This window comes from Carassius gibelio, chromosome B2, assembly GCF_023724105.1.
Source record: "Carassius gibelio isolate Cgi1373 ecotype wild population from Czech Republic chromosome B2, carGib1.2-hapl.c, whole genome shotgun sequence".
Lineage (NCBI taxonomy): Eukaryota > Metazoa > Chordata > Actinopteri > Cypriniformes > Cyprinidae > Carassius > Carassius gibelio.
In genome coordinates this window covers 8,906,981-8,924,884 of record NC_068397.1, presented here as the reverse complement: position 1 = coordinate 8,924,884, position 17,904 = coordinate 8,906,981, and the positions used below count along the sequence as shown (strand labels likewise).

Genomic DNA, 17,904 nt, shown 5'->3' with positions numbered 1-17,904 from the left:
CGAAACCCAACAGGAAGTCGGTTATTACTAATATTATGAGCAAATTTTGTGTCATTTTTGTCATTTCCATGCGTTGTATTTTAATGAACTCCTCCTAGAGATTCATTCAGATCAACACCAAATTTGGTATGCCTAATCTGAAGGCCTTTGCGATGTTAAATTGCGAAGCTTTTGAGTTTTCGTTAATGGGCGTGTCCGTGGTGGCCTGGCGATTTTCGATGATTCGCCATGAAACAGGAAGTTGCTATAACTCACACATACAATGTCCAATCTGCCCCAAACTTCACATGTTTGATGAGACTCCTGACCTGAACAGATTGACATGCCCATATTCAGTTATAGTCATAGCGCCACCTACTGGCAACAGGAAGTGACATATTTTACACTGCGATTAACTACTCCTAGAAATTTTATGACATCAATGTATTTTTTGTGGTCAGTCTAATATAAAGGCCTGTGTGATGTTTAGTTGTGAAGATCTTGAGTTTTCATTAAAAGGCGTGTCCATGGCGCCGTCACGAAGTTCGATGTCTCGCCATAGGAATAGAAGATGTTATAACTCAGGCATAAAATGTCCGATCTTCCCCAAACTGCACATGTGTGATAAGAGTCCTGGCCTGAACACATCTGAAGGCCAACATTCCATCAGGTGTGGCAAAATGGCTCAATAGCGCCACCTATACACTTTCAACAGAGTGCGCCTCGAGCTATGTTTCACGTACATGTACAAAAATCGTTATACACATGTAACACACCAATACCTACAAAAAAGTCTCTTGGCACGAAATCCGAATCCCAACAGGAAGTCGGTTATTTAGAATTTTCTCTGCAAAATTGGCGTTGTTTTTGCCATTTTCAGGGGTTGTACTTTAACGAACTCCTCCTAGAGATTTATTCAGATCAACACCAAACCTGGTCAGTGTAATCTTAAGCCCTTTGCGATGTTAAATTGCGAAGATCTTTAGATTTCGTTAAAGGGCGTGTCCATAGCGGCCTGACAAATTTCGATGTTTCGCCATGAAAAAGGAAGTTGCTGTAACTCAGATATACAATGTCCAATCTGCCCCAAACTTCACATGTTAGATAAAACTTCTGCCCTTAACAGATCTACATGCCCACATTCAGTTATAGTCATAGCGCCACCTATTGGCAACAGGAAGTGACATGTTTTACGCTGCGAAAAACTACTCCTTTAATTTTTTTGAGATTAACATACATTTTGTGGTCAGTCTAATCTAAAGGCCTGTGCAATGTTAACTTTTGGAGATCTTGAGTTTTTGTTAAAGGGCGTTTCCATGGCGCCATGACAAAATTTGATGTCTTGCCACAACAAGAGAAGTTGTTGTAACTTAAGCATAAAATGTTCAATCTTCCCCAAACTTCACATGTTTGATAAGAGTCCTGGCCTGAACACATCTGAAGGCCAATATTCCATTATAATGATAGCGCCACCTGCTGGCAACGGTAAGATTGGCACATATATGGGATATACTTTGATATATTCCACTTATATTTAGGACATTAAATGCATATTTCTTAACGTTCACCTTTTTACTAAAGCAACACGATGGCAGTGAGCCCGGGTGCGAGGGCCCGTTCATCGCTGCTTGCAGCTTTAATTATTATTATTATTATTATTATTATTATTCTCTAAGATGAATCGCATTTTTGAGGGCCTAAACATGCTCGAAAAGTCATGAAACTTTGCACACACCTCAGAACTGGCGAAAATTTACGTCTGATATGGGTTTCAGAAGTGGGTGTGCCAAAATGGCTCAACAGCGCCACCTATACTCGTTCAACGGTGTGCGCCTCGAGCTACGTTTCATGTACATGTATGAAAATCGGTATACACATGTATCTCTCCAATACCTACAAAAAAGTCTCTTGGAGCAAAATCCAAAACCCAACAGGAAGTCGGTTATTTCTAATATTATGAGCAAATTTTGTGTCATTTTTGTCATTTCCATGCGTTGTATTTTAACAAACTCCTCCTAGAGATTAATTCAGATCAACACCAAATTTGGTTTGCCTAATCTAAAGGCCTTTGCGATGTTAAATTGCGAAGCTTTTGAGTTTTCGTTGAAGGGCCTGTGTGTGGTGGCCTGGCGAATTTTGATGATTCGCCATGAAACAGGAAGTTGCTATAACTCAGACATACAATGACCAATCTGCCCCAAACTTCACATGTTGGATGAGACTCCTGTCCTGAACAGTTTGACACGACCATATTCAGTTATAGTCATAGCGCCACCTATTGGCAACAGGAAGTGACATATTTTACGCTGCGACAAACTACTCCTAGAAATTTTTGACATCAATGTCTTTTTTGTCGTCAGTCTAATCTAAAGGCCTATACGATGTTAAATTGAGAAGATCTTGAGTTTTCGTTAAAGGGCGTGTCCATGGCGCCATGTCAAAGTTCGATGTCTCGCCATGGGAGTAGAAGTTGCTGTAACTCAGTCATAAAATATCAGATCTTGCCCAAACTTCAAATGTTTGATAAAAGTACTGACCTGAACACATCTGGAGGCTAATATTCCATTTGGTGTGGCAAAATGGCTCGATAGCGCCACCTATACATTTTCAATGGAGTGCGCCTCGAGCTACATGTCATATACATGTACGAAAATCGGTAAACATATGTAACACACCAATAGCTACAAAAAAGTCTCTTGGTACGAAATCCGAATCCCAACAGGAAGTCGGTTATTTTTAATTTTCCCTGCAAAATTGGTGTTGTTTTTGTCATTTTCAGGGGTTGTATTTTAACGAACTCCTCCTAGAGATTTATTCAGATCAACACCAAACTTGGTCAGTGTAATCTAAAGCCCTTTGCCATTTTAAATTGCGAAGGAATTGAGGTTTCGTTAAAGGGCGTGTCCATGGCGGCCTGACAAATTTCGATGATTCGCCGTGAAAAATGATGGTGCTATAACTCACACATACAATGTCCAATCCGCCCCAAACTTCACATTTTTGTTAAGACTCTTCACCTGAACAGATCTACATGCCAATATTCAGTTATACTCATAGCGCCACCTATTGGCAACTGGAAGTGACATATTTTACACTGTGACAAACTACTCCTAGAAATTTTATGACATCAATGTCTTTTTTGTGGTCAGTCTAATCTAAAGACCTGTGTGATGTTTAGTTGTGAAGATCTTGAATTTTTGTTAAAAGGCATGTCCATGTCGCCATGACGAAGTTCGATGTCTCGCCATGGGAATAAAAGATGTTATAACTCAGGCATAAAATGTCCGATCTTGCCCAAACTTCACATGTGTGATAAGGGTCCTGGCTTGAACACATCTGAAGGCCAATATTCCATTATAACGAAAGCGCCACCTGCTGGCAACAGGAAGATTGGCACACATATGGAATAAACTTTGATATATTGCACTTATATTTATGAGTTTAAATGCATATTTCTCAACGTTCACCTTTTTACTAAAGCCAGACGATGGCGGTGAGCCCGGGTGCGAGGGCCCGTTCATCGCTGCTTGCAGCTTTAATTAGGGCCCGAGCACCGATGGTGTGAGGACCCTCTTGGAATTGCTCCATTTATTAGGGCCCGAGCACCGATGGTGTGAGGACCCTCTTGGAATTGCTCCGTTTATTAGGGCCCGAGCACCGAGGTGCGAGGACCCTCTTGTATCTGCTTTGTTTTTTATTATTAGGGCCCGAGCACCGATGGTGTGAGGACCCTCTTGGAATTGCTCCGTTTATTATTATTATTATTAGGGCCCGAGCACCGATGGTGTGAGGACCCTCTTGTTTCTGTGTTGTTTATTATTATTATTATTATTATTATTTTTCTGAAACTTTCTCGAAAAGTCATGAAACTTGGCACACACGTCAGAGCTGGAAAAATATTAGGTATGCAATGGTTTGCTAAGGTGGGTGTGGCAAAATGGCTCGACAGCGCCACCTATAAATTTTCAACGAAGTGCATCTTGAGCTACGTTTCACGTACTTGTATGAAAATCGGTACACACATGTAACACACCAATATCTGCAAAAAAGTCTCTTGGTACGAAATCCAAATTCCAACAGGAAGTCAGTTATTATTTTTTTTCTCATCCAAAATTTTGTCATTTTTGCCATTTCCGGAGGTTGTACTTTAACGAACTCCTCCTAGAGATTTATTCAGATCAACACCAAAGTTTGTCAGTGTAATCTAAAGGCCTTTGCGATGTTAAATTGCGAAGATCTAGAGTTTTCGTTTGAGGGCGTGTCTGTGGCGGCTTGGCGAATTTCGATGTTTCGCCATGAAAAATGAAGTTGCTATAACTTAGACATAAAATGTCCAATCTGCACCAAACTTCACATGTTTGATAAGACTCCTGACCTGAACAGATCAACATTCCCAAATTTAGTTATAGTCATAGCGCCACCTGCTGGCAACAGGAAGTGAATGCCTTATGCTGCAATGAACTACTCCTAGAAATCTAATAAAATCTAAATTGTGTTATGGTCAGTTTAATCTAAAGGCCTTTGCGATAGTGAATTGTGATTATCTTGAGTTTTCGATAAAGGGTGTGTCCTTGGCGACGTGACAAAGTTTGATGTCTCGCCATGAGAATAAAATTTGTAACTCAGGCATAAAATGTCTGATCTTCCCCAAACTTCACATGTTTGATAAGAGTCCTGGCCTGAACACAACTGAAGGCCAATATTCCATTGGGTGTGGCGAAATGGCTCCATAGCGCCACCTATACATTTTCAACGGAGTGCACCTCGAGCTATGTTTCACGTGCATTTACAAAAATCAGTACACACATGTAACACACCAATACCTACAAAAAAGTCTCTTGGTACGAAATCCGAATCCCAACAGGAAGTCGGTTATTTAGAATTTTCTCTGCAAAATTGGCGTTTTTTTTGCCATTTTCAGGGGTTGTACTTTAACGAACTCCTCCTAGAAATTTATTCCGATCAACACCAAACTTGGTCAGTTAAATCTAAAGACCTTTGCAATGTTAAATTGCGAAGATCTTGAGGTTTCGATAAAGGGCGTGTCCATGGCGGCCTGACAAATTACGATGTTTCACCATGAAAAAGGAAGTTGCTGTAACTCAGACATACAATGTCCAATCTGCCCCAAACTTCACATGTTAGATAAGACTTCTGCCCTTAACAGATCTACATGCCCATATTCAGTTATAGTCATAGCGCCACCTGCTGGCAACAGGAAGTGACATGTTTTATGCTGCCACAAGCTACTCCTAGAAATCTTTTGACAGAAATGTAATTTTTTTGTGGTCAGTCTAATCTAAAGACCTGTGCAATGTTAAATTATGGAGATCTTGAGTTTTTGTTAAAGGGCGTGTCCATAACGCCTTGGCACAATTTGATGTCTCGCCACAGCAAGAGAAGTTGTTGTAACTCAGGCATAAAATGTTCGATCTTCCCAAAACTTCACATATTCGATAAGAGTCCTTCCCTAAACACATCTGAAGGCCAATATTCCATTAAAATGATAGCACCACCTGCTGGCAACAGGAAGATTGGAACATATATGGAATATAATTTGATATATTCCAATTATATTTATGACTTTAAATGCATATTTCTCGCCGTTCACCTTTTTACTAATGCCACTCGCTGGCGGGGAGCCCGGGTGCGAGGGCCCGTTCATCGCTGCTTGCAGCTTTAATTATTATTATTATTCTTCTTCTCTAAGATGAATCGCATTTTTGAGGGCCTAAACATGCTCGAAAAGTCATGAAACTTTGCACACACCTCAGAACTGGCGAAAATTTACGTCTGATATGGGTTTCAGAAGTGGGTGTGGCAAAATGGCTCAACAGCGCCACCTATACACGTTCAACGGTGTGCGCCTCGAGCTACGTTTCATGTACATGTATGAAAATCGGTATACACATGTAACTCTCCAATACCTACAAAAAAGTCTCTTGGAGCAAAAACCGAAACCCAACAGGAAGTCGGTTATTTCTAATATTATGAGCAAATTTTGTGTCATTTTTGTCATTTCCATGCGTTGTATTTTAACGAACTCCTCCTAGAGATTAATTCAGATCAACACCAAATTTGGTATGCCTAATCTAAAGGCCTTTGCGATGTTAAATTGCGAAGCTTTTGAGTTTTCGTTGAAGGGCCTGTGTGTGGCGGCCTGGCGAATTTCGATGATTCGCCATGAAACAGGAAGTTGCTATAACTCAGACATACAATGACCAATCTGCCCCAAACTTCACATGTTTGATGAGACTCCTGTCCTGAACAGTTTGACATGACCATATTCAGTTATAGTCATAGCGCCACCTATTGGCAACAGGAAGTGACATATTTTACGCTGCGACAAACTACTCCTAGAAATTTTTGACATCAATGTCTTTTTTGTCGTCAGTCTAATCTAAAGGCCTGTACGATGTTAAATTGAGAAGATCTTGAGTTTTCGTTAAAGGGCGTGTCCATGGCGCCATGTCAAAGTTCGATGTCTCGCCATGGGAGTAGAAGTTGTTGTAACTCAGTCATAAAATATCAGATCTTGCCCAAACTTCAAATGTTTGATAAGAGTACTGACCTGAACACATCTGGAGGCTAATATTCCATTGGGTGTGGCAAAATGGCTCGATAGCGCCACCTATACATTTTCAATGGAGTGCGCCTCGAGCTACATGTCATATACATGTACGAAAATCGGTAAACATATGTAACACACCAATAGCTACAAAAAAGTCTCTTGGTACGAAACCCGAATCCCAACAGGAAGTCGGTTATTTTTAATTTTCCCTGCAAAATTGGTGTTGTTTTTGTCATTTTCAGGGGTTGTATTTTAACGAACTCCTCCTAGAGATTTATTCAGATCAACACCAAACTTGGTCAGTGAAATCTAAAGCCCTTTGCCATGTTAAATTGCGAAGGAATTGAGGTTTCGTTAAAGGGCGTGTCCATGGCGGCCTGACAAATTTCGATGATTCGCCATGAAAAATGATGGTGCTATAACTCACACATACAATGTCCAATCCGCCCCAAACTTCACATTTTTGATAAGACTCTTCACCTGAACAGATCTACATGCCAATATTCAGTTATAGTCATAGCGCCACCTATTGGCAACTGGAAGTGACATATTTTACACTGTGACAAACTACTCCTAAAAATTTTATGACATCAATGACTTTTTTGTGGTCAGTCTAATCTAAAGACCTGTGTGATGTTTAGTTGTGAAGATCTTGAGTTTTTGTTAAAAGGCATGTCCATGTCGCCATGACGAAGTTCGATGTCTCGCCATGGGAATAAAAGATGTTATAACTCAGGCATAAAATGTCCGATCTTGCCCAAACTTCACATGTGTGATAAGGGTCCTGGCTTGAACACATCTGAAGGCCAATATTCCATTATAACGATAGCGCCACCTGCTGGCAACAGGAAGATTGGCACACATATGGAATAAACTTTGATATATTGCACTTATATTTATGAGTTTAAATGCATATTTCTCAACGTTCCCCTTTTTACTAAAGACACACGATGGCGGTGAGCCCGGGTGCGAGGGCCCGTTCATCGCTGCTTGCAGCTTTAATTATTATTATTCTTCTTCTTCTTCTCCCGAATGAATCGCATTTTTGAGGGCTTTAACATGCTCAAAAAGTCATGAAACTTTGCACACGCGTCAAACCTGGTGAAAATTTTCGTCTGATATAGGATTCAGAAGAGGGTGTGGCAAAATGGCTCGACAGCGCCACCTATACCAAGAAAATCAACAGCCTTCCAGCTATGTTTCACCTACATGCACGAAAATTGGCACACATATGTAACACACCAATACCTACAAAAAAGACTCTTGGAGCGAAATTCTAAACCCAACAGGAAGTCGGTTATTTTTAATATTATGAGCATATTTTGTGTAATTTTGGTCATTTCCATGTGTTGTATTTTAACGAACTCCTCCTAGAGAGTTCTTCAAATCAACACCAAATTTGGTATGCCTAATCTAAAGGCCTTTGCGATGTTAAATTGCGAAGATCTTGAGTTTTCGTTGAAGGGCGTGTCCGTGGCGTCCTGGCGAATTTCGATGATTCGCCATGAAAAATGAAGTTGCTATAACTCACACATACAATGTCCAATCTGCCCCAAACTTCACATGTTTGATGAGACTCCGAACCTGAACAGATTGACATGCCCATATTCAGTTATAGTCATAGCGCCACCTATTGGCAACAGGAAGTGACATATTTTACGCTGCGACGAACTACTCCTAGAAATTTTATGACATCAATGTCTTTTTTGTGTTCAGTCTAATCTAAAGGCCTGTGCGATGTTCAGTTGTGAAGATCTTGAGTTTTCGTTAAAAGGCTTGCTCATGGCGCCGCAACGAAGTTCGATGTCTCGCCATGGGAATAAAAGATGTTATAACTCAGGCATAAAATGTCCGATCTTCCCCAAACTTCACACGTGTGATAAGAGTCCTGGCCTGAACAGATCTGCAGGCCAATATTCCACCGGGTGTGGCAGAATGGCTCTATAGCGCCACCTATACACATTCAACGGAGTGCGCCTCGAGCTATGTTTCACGTACATGTACAAAAATTGGTACACACATGTAACACTCCAATACCTACAAAAAAGTCTCTTGGTACAAAATCCGGATCCCAACAGGAAGTCGGTTATTTTGAATTTTCCCTTCAAAATTGGTGTTGTTTTTGCCATTTTCAGGGGTTGTACTTTAACGAACTCCTCCTAGAGATTTATTCAGATCAATACCAAACTTGGTCAGTGTAATCTAAAGCCATTAGTGATGTTAAATTGCGAAGGACCTGAGGTTTCGTTAAAGGGCGTGTCCATGGCGGTCTGACAAATTTCGATGTTTCACCATGAAAAAGGAAGTTGCTGTAACTCAGACATACAATGTCCAATCTGCCCCAAACTTCACATGTTGGATGAGACTCTTGACCTGAACAGATCTACATGCCCATATTCAGTTATAGTCATAGCGCCACCTATTGGCAACAGGAAGTGACATATTTTACACTGTGACAGACTATTTCTAGAAATTGTATGACATCAATGTCTTTTTTGTGGTCAGTCTAATCTAAAGACCTGTGTGATGTTTAGTTGTGAAGATCTTGAGTTTTTGTTAAAAGGTGTGTCCATGGCGCCGTGTTGAAGTTCGATGTCTCGCCATGGGAATAAAAGATGTTATAACTCAGGCATAAAATGTCCGATCTTGCCCAAACTTCACTTGTGTGATAAGGGACCTGGCCTAAACAGATCTGAAGGCCAATATTCCATCGAGTGTGACAAAATGGCTCGATAGCGCCACCTATACACTTTCAACAGAGTGCGTATACACTTTAAACGGAGTGCGCCTCGAGCTATGTTTCACGTACATGTACAAAAATCGGTACACACATGTAACTCACCAATATCTACGAAAAAGTCTCTTGGTACGAAATCCGAATCCCAACAGGAAGTCAGTTATTTAGAATTTTCTCTGCAAAATTAGTGTTGTTTTGGCCATTTTCAGGGGTCGTACTTTAACAAACTCCTCCTAGAGATTTATTCAGATCAACACCAAACTTGGTCAGTGTAATCTAAAGGCTTTTGCGATCTTAAATTGCAAAGATCTTGAGGTTTCGTTAAAGGGCGTGTCCATGGCGGCCTGACAAATTTCGATGTTTCGCCATGAAATAGGATGTTGTTGTAACTCAGGCATAAAATGTCCAATCCTCCCCAAACTTCACATGTTCGACAAAAGTCCTGCCCTGAACACATCTGAAGGCCAATATTCCACTATAATGATAGCGCCACCTGCTGGCAACAGGAAGATTGTCACATATATGGAATAAACATTGATATATTCTACTTATATTTATGAGTTTAAACGCATATTTCTCACCGTACACCTATTAACTAAAGCCACTCGCTGCCGGTGAGCCCGGGTGCGAGGGCCCGTTCATCGCTGCTTGCAGCTTTAATTATTATTTTTATTATTATTATTATTATTCTCTAAGATGAATCGCATTTTTGAGGGCCTAAACATGCTCGAAAAGTCATGAAACTTTGCACACACCTCAGAACTGGCGAAAATTTACGTCTGATATGGGTTTCAGAAGTGGGTGTGGCAAAATTGCTCAACAGCGCCACCTATACACGTTCAACGGTGTGCGCCTCGAGCTACGTTTCATGTACATGTATGAAAATCGGTATACACATGTAACTCTCCAATACCTACAAAAAAGTCTCTTGGAGCAAAATCCAAAACCCAACAGGAAGTCGGTTATTTCTAATATTATGAGCAAATTTTGTGTCATTTTTGTCATTTCCATGCGTTGTATTTTAACGAACTCCTCCTAGAGATTAATTCAGATCAACACCAAATTTGGTATGCCTAATCTAAAGGCCATTGCGATGTTAAATTGCGAAGCTTTTGAGTTTTCGTTGAAGGGCCTGTGTGTGGCGGCCTGGCGAATTTCGATGATTCGCCATGAAACAGGAAGTTGCTATAACTCAGACATACAATGACCAATCTGCCCCAAACTTCACATGTTTGCTGAGTCTCCTGTCCTGAACAGTTTGACACGACCATATTCAGTTATAGTCATAGCGCCACCTATTGGCAACAGGAAGTGACATATTTTACGCTGCGACAAACTACTCCTAGAAATTTTTGACATCAATGTCTTTTTTGTCGTCAGTCTAATCTAAAGGCCTGTACGATGTTAAATTGAGAAGATCTTGAGTTTTCGTTAAAGGGCGTGTCCATGGCGCCATGTCAAAGTTCGATGTCTCGCCATGGGAGTAGTTGTTGTTGTAACTCAGTCATAAAATATCAGATCTTGCCCAAACTTCAAATGTTTGATAAGAGTACTGACCTGAACACATCTGGAGGCTAATATTCCATTGGGTGTGGCAAAATGGCTCGATAGCGCCACCTATACATTTTCAATGGAGTGCGCCTCGAGCTACATGTCATATACATGTACGAAAATCGGTAAACATATGTAACACACCAATAGCTACAAAAAAGTCTCTTGGTACGAAATCCGAATCCCAACAGGAAGTCGGTTATTTTTAATTTTCCCTGCAAAATTGGTGTTGTTTTTGTCATTTTCAGGGGTTGTATTTTAACGAACTCCTCCTAGAGATTTATTCAGATCAACACCAAACTTGGTCAGTGTAATCTAAAGCCCTTTGCCATGTTAAATTGCGAAGGAATTGAGGTTTCGTTAAAGGGCGTGTCCATGGCGGCCTGACAAATTTCGATGATTCGCCATGAAAAATGATGGTGCCATAACTCACACATACAATGTCCAATCCGCCCCAAACTTCACATTTTTGATAAGACTCTTCACCTTAACAGATCTACATGCCAATATTCAGTTATAGTCATAGCGCCACCTATTGGCAACTGGAAGTGACATATTTTACACTGTGACAAACTACTCCTAGAAATTTTATGACATCAATGCCTTTTTTGTGGTCAGTCTAATCTAAAGACCTGTGTGATGTTTAGTTGTGAAGATCTTGAGTTTTTGTTAAAAGGCATGTCCATGTCGCCATGACGAAGTTCGATGTCTCGCCATGGGAATAAAAGATGTTATAACTCAGGCATAAAATGTCCGATCTTGCCCAAACTTCACATGTGTGATAAGGGTCCTGGCTTGAACACATCTGAAGGACAATATTCCATTATAATGATAGCGCCACCTGCTGGCAACAGGAAGATTGGCACACATATGGAATAATCTTTGATATATTGCACTTATATTTATGAGTTTAAATGCATATTTCTCAACGTTCACCTTTTTACTAAAGCCACACGATGGCGGTGAGCCCGGGTGCGAGGGCCCGTTCATCGCTGCTTGCAGCTTTAATTATTATTATTATTATTATTATTATTATTATTCTTCTCTAAGATGAATCGCATTTTTGAGGGCCTAAACATGCTCGAAAAGTCATGAAACTTTGCACACACCTCAGAACTGGCGAAAATTTACGTCTGATATGGGTTTCAGAAGTGGGTGTGCCAAAATGGCTCAACAGCGCCACCTATACACGTTCAACGGTGTGCGCCTCGAGCTACGTTTCATGTACATGTATGAAAATCGGTATACACATGTAACTCTCCAATACCTACAAAAAAGTCTCTTGGAGCAAAATCCGAAAAACAACAGGAAGTCGGTTATTTCTAATATTATGAGCAAATTTTGTGTCATTTTTGTCATTTCCATGCGTTGTATTTTAACGAACTCCTCCTAGAGATTAATTCAGATCAACACCAAATTTGGTATGCCTAATCTAAAGGCCTTTGCGATGTTAAATTGCGAAGCTTTTGAGTTTTCGTTGAAGGGCCTGTGTGTGGCGGCCTGGTGAATTTCGATGATTCGCCATGAAACAGGAAGTTCCTATAACTCAGACATACAATGACCAATCTGCCCCAAACTTCACATGTTGGATTGAGACTCCTGTCCTGAACAGTTTGACACGACAATATTCAGTTATAGTCATAGCGCCACCTATTGGCAACAGGAAGTGACATATTTTACGCTGCGACAAACTACTCCTAGAAATTTTTGACATCAATGTCTTTTTTGTCGTCAGTCTAATCTAAAGGCCTGTACGATGTTAAATTGAGAAGATCTTGAGTTTTCGTTAAAGGGCGTGTCCATGGCGCCATGTCAAAGTTCAATGTCTCGCCATGGGAGTAGAAGTTGCTGTAACTCAGTCATAAAATATCAGATCTTGCCCAGACTTCAAATGTTTGATAAGAGTACTGACCTGAACACATCTGGAGGCTAATATTCCATTGGGTGTGGCAAAATGGCTCGATAGCGCCACCTATACATTTTCAATGGAGTGCGCCTCGAGCTACATGTCATATACATGTACGAAAATCGGTAAACATATGTAACACACCAATAGCTACAAAAAAGTCTCTTGGTACGAAATCCGAATCCCAACAGGAAGTCGGTTATTTTTAATTTTCCCTGCAAAATTGGTGTTGTTTTTGTCATTTTCAGGGGTTGTATTTTAACGAACTCCTCCTAGAGATTTATTCAGATCAACACCAAACTTGGTCAGTGTAATCTAAAGCCCTTTGCCATGTTAAATTGCGAAGGAATTGAGGTTTCGTTAAAGGGCGTGTCCATGGCGGCCTGACAAATTTAGATGATTCGCCGTGAAAAATGATGGTGCTATAACTCAGACATACAATGTCCAATCCGCCCCAAACTTCACATTTTTGTTAAGACTCTTCACCTGAACAGATCTACATGCCAATATTCAGTTATAGTCATAGCGCCACCTATTGGCAACTGGAAGTGACATATTTTACACTGTGACAAACTACTCCTAGAAATTTTATGACATCAATGTCTTTTTTGTGGTCAGTCTAATCTAAAGACCTGTGTGATGTTTAGTTGTGAAGATCTTGAATTTTTGTTAAAAGGCATGTCCATGTCGCCATGACGAAGTTCGATGTCTCGCCATGGGAATAAAAGATGTTATAACTCAGGCATAAAATGTCCGATCTTGGCCAAACTTCACATGTGTGATAAGGGTCCTGGCTTGAACACATCTGAAGGCCAATATTCCATTATAACGATAGCGCCACCTGCTGGCAACAGGAAGATTGGCACACATATGAAATAAACTTTGATATATTGCACTTATATTTATGAGTTTAAATGCATATTTCTCAACGTTCACCTTTTTACTAAAGCCACACGATGGCGGTGAGCCCGGGTGCGAGGGCCCGTTCATCGCTGCTTGCAGCTTTAATTATTATTATTATTCCGCTTCTCCGAAATGAATCACATTTTTGAGGGCCTAAACATGCTCAAAAAGTCATGAAACTTTGCACACACCTCCGAACTGGCGAAAATTTATGTCTGATTTGGGTTTCAGAAGTGGGCGTGGCAAAATGGCTCGACAGCGCCACCTATACACGTTCAGCGGTGTGCGCCTCGAGCTACGTTTCACGTACATGCACGAAAATTGGCACACACATGTACCACACCAATACCTACAAAAAAGACTCTTGGACCAAAATTCTAAACCCAACAGGAAGTCGGTTATTTTTAATTTTATGAGCAAATTTTGTGTCATTTTTGTCATTTCCATGCGTTGTATTTTAACGAACTCCTCCTAGAAATTTATTCAGATCAACACCAAATTTGGTATGCCTAATCTAAAGGCCTTTGCGATGTTAAATTGCGAAGCTTTTGAGTTTTCGTTAATGGACGTGTCCGTGGCAGCCTGGCGAATTTCGTTGATTTGCCATGAAAAATTAAGTTGCTATAACTCAGATATACAATGTCCAATGTGCCCAATACTTCACATGTTTAATGAGACTCCGAACCTGAACATATTGACATGCCCATATTCAGTTATAGTCATAGAGCCACCTATTGGCAACAGGAAGTGACATATTTTACGCTGCGAAGAACTACTCCTAGAAATGTTATGACATCAATGTTTTTTTTGTGGTCAGTCTAATCTAAAGGCCTGTACGATGTTAAATTGAGAAGATCTTGAGTTTTCGTTAAAGGGCGTGTCCATGGCGCCATGTCAAAGTTCGATGTCTCGCCATGAGAGTAGAAGTTGTTGTAAGTCAGTCATAAAATATCAGATCTTGCCCAAACTTCACATGTGTGATAAGAGTACTGACCTGCACACATCTGGAGGCTAATATTCCATTGGGTGTGGCAAAATGGCTCGATAGCGCCACCTAGAGTTGGGGTACTCGAACTTGGACTCGGACTCGAGTCCGGACTCGAGTCCAATTTTGAATGAACTCGGACTTGTCACGCACTCGGGTGAATTTGTACTCGGACTTGACACGGACTTGAACATTTTGGACTCGGAAAATATTCCGAGTACAGTCGAGTCCACGTCATGTGTAACAATAAAACCAGCATAAAATTGAAATGATAAATTAATGAATGTCTCCCCTTCTGTCATTTTACTGCACCACACCAACAAGCAGAAGTCTCATGCTTGCAGACGAAACACACGCACCACTCACTGGATATCAGTGTGGATTAGTGATGGGAAGTTCGATTCTTTTCCGCGAACCGGTTCTTTCGGACGGTTTGATTCAATAAACCGGTTGAAGAAAAAAAAACAGTTCACCGGATACATAATCCATTGCGATGTATTTGTTATTAAATGAATTTACGTTTCGTCAGATTGCCCTTCATTCAAGCCCTCGGTTTACCCGCACTCATTACATTAGCACAAAATCAGTTCAGAATCAATCACCAAAAGAATCAGTTCGGTTCAGACGCGCTGTGAGTCATTCGGCTTCATGCTGAATCACGCATGCGCATTATCATCAGCTCCTCGGTTCTCGAATCGGACGCGTCCGAAAGAAACGGTTTTCGGTTCAGTTTACTGATGATCTGAAAACAGATACAACCGGTTCTTGACTCGAGAACGAGAATCGCTCAAAATCCTGGGTAGGAAAATCTGACAGGGTAGGATAAAATGTCAGGACACCGGCACATGCTGCAGTTAAGTATCATCAGCTGCTCTACTCCTGTTCATGTTCTGTTTACTACAAACTCAGTTTGTGAATCTGTCATCATTAACTATAAATACAGTACAGATATTTCATAAATCATCCCTTATTCATATTAAAAATGGAGTCTTTAGAGTCTTAATTATTGTCCAACTTCCCTGAAAATCCCTTTGGCCCATACATAATCTACAATATACAGATTAGAAACATGCAGCCCCTATCTTAAAAAAAAAAAACGTATATATATATATATATATATATATATATATATATATATATATATATATATATACATATTTTTTTTATAGTTTTATCACACTTTCCGATGTTTAACAAAATACTTGAAAAATTACACGCATGCGCAGTATCATCAGTTCATCTGTTCTCAAATCGGACGCCTCCGAAAGAAACGGTTTTCGGTTCAGTGTACTGGTGATCCGAAAACCGATGCAACCGAGTACCAAAGACAGCAGCAGCAACCAACAGATGCTGCACAGCTCAGCATTGCAGGATTTGCAAGACCAGAACTGACCAAACAAGCAATGCAACTTTATGATGCAAGTTCTCCAAGACAACAAGAAATTCATAATGTCATCATTAAGGATCTCCTCATTGGCTGCACTTTACCTCTGTCAAATGTGGGGGAGAGGCATTAAATAACTGAAATGTCATCTTTAACTGGAGGACAATATAGTGTGATACAATAATAAAACAGGTTCGTTTGTATTTTCATGCACTTGTAATACAATAAAACCTTTGAAAACTTTTTTGATAGGAAACTAGTTCTGTTGACATAAAATAAAAATGTTCAATGGCAATGACTAGATGTAACAGTGGTATTTTTTTATTACATTTTTATATTGCCATTGGTTTAATGGGTTGAAAGGTTAAAATATTAATAGAATGTAAAAATGTACAATACCAATTTATAATCTTTTTTTAATTTAATTACTTTCTGGACTCGGGCGGACTCGACTCGGACTCGGCCTTTAAGAACTCGGACTTGAGTCCAACTCGGCCCCTTTTGGACTCGGACTCGGACTTGGACTCGATGTTTGTGGACTTGGTCTTGACTCGTACTCGACAAAGGTGGACTCGGACCCAACTCTAGCGCCACCTATACATTTTCAATTGAGTGCGCCTCAAGCTACATGTCATGTACATGTACGAAAATCGGCAAACATATGTAACACACCAATAGCTACAAAAAAGTCTCTTGGTACGAAATCCGAATCCCAACATGAAGTCGGTTATTTTTAATTTTCCCTGCAAAATTGGTGTTGTTTTTGTCATTTTCAGGGGTTGTATTTTAACGAACTCCTCCTAGAGATTTATTCAGATCAACAGTAAACTTGGTCAGTGTAATCTAAAGCCCTTTGTGATGTTAAATTGCGAAGGAATTGAGGTTTCGTTAAAGGGCGTGTCCATGGCGGCCTGACAAATTTCGATGATTCGCCATGAAAAATTATGGTGCTATAACTCACACATACAATGTCCAATCTGCCCCAAACTTCACATGTTTGATAAGACTCTTAACCTGAACAGATCTACATGCCAATATTCAGTTATAGTCATACCGCCACCTATTGGCAACAGGAAGTGACATATTTCACACTGTGACAAACTACTCCTAGAAATTTAATGACATCAGTGTCTTTTTTGTGGTCAGTCTAATCTAAAGACCTGTGTGATGTTTAGTTGTGAAGATCTTGAGTTTTTGTTAAAAGGCGTGTCCATGGCGCCATGATTAAGTTCGATGTCTCGCCATGGGAATAAAAGATGTTATAACTGTTAATCCATTATAACGATAGCGCCACCTGCTGGCAACAGGAAGATTGGCACACATATGGAATAAACTTTGATATATTGCACTTATATTTATGAGTTTAAATGCATATTTCTCAACGTTCACCTTTTTACTAAAGCCACACGATGGCAGTGAGCCCGGGTGCGAGGGCCCGTTCATCGCTGCTTGCAGCTTTAATTAGGGCTCAACCCGAAGGGGCGAAGAGCCCTATTGTTCTTCTAAGGATTATTCTTCTTCTTATTATTTTTTTTATTTTTTATTAAACCTTCCGGGGGTTTTTGGGGGCCTTAACATGCTCAAAAACTCTTGAAAATTGGCACACACATTGGAATCTGTGGCCATCAGGACGCCACAGAGACTGGGACCCGGGCGTGGCACAGGGGCTCTACAGCGCCCCCTGGAACACAGTCAGAAATCTTGAACCATAGCTCACACACACTAGCATGTATTTATATGAAACTCGGTACACTTATAGATCTCATTGAGCCGAACAACTTTCACACTTTATGTCACAGGCTCCGCCCAACAGGAAGTCAGCTATTCAGGGCTGTTTAAAAAAAGCATGCTCTGGAATTTGAAATACTCCTCTGAGGTTTTCAACCCG

General features: G+C 40.4%; 1 long non-coding RNA gene across 3 annotated transcripts in view; it reads right to left on the bottom strand.

The window, feature by feature from the left end:
• The window catches only part of LOC127950698 (uncharacterized), a 29,564-nt gene extending 12,101 nt beyond the window's left edge, over window positions 1–17,463 (bottom strand). The window contains exons 1-3 of one of the 3 annotated variants that reach the window (XR_008152518.1): window positions 17,311–17,463; window positions 12,751–13,585; window positions 2,255–2,516 (exon numbers count right to left, since the gene is read on the bottom strand). This is a non-coding gene — a long non-coding RNA (uncharacterized LOC127950698). Of the gene's footprint in view, window positions 1–2,091; window positions 2,517–12,488; window positions 13,586–17,310 lie in introns of those variants that run through there. The other 2 variants (XR_008152519.1, XR_008152517.1) reach the window with 2 other exon arrangements.
• Between the last annotated feature and the right edge of the window lie 441 nt (window positions 17,464–17,904).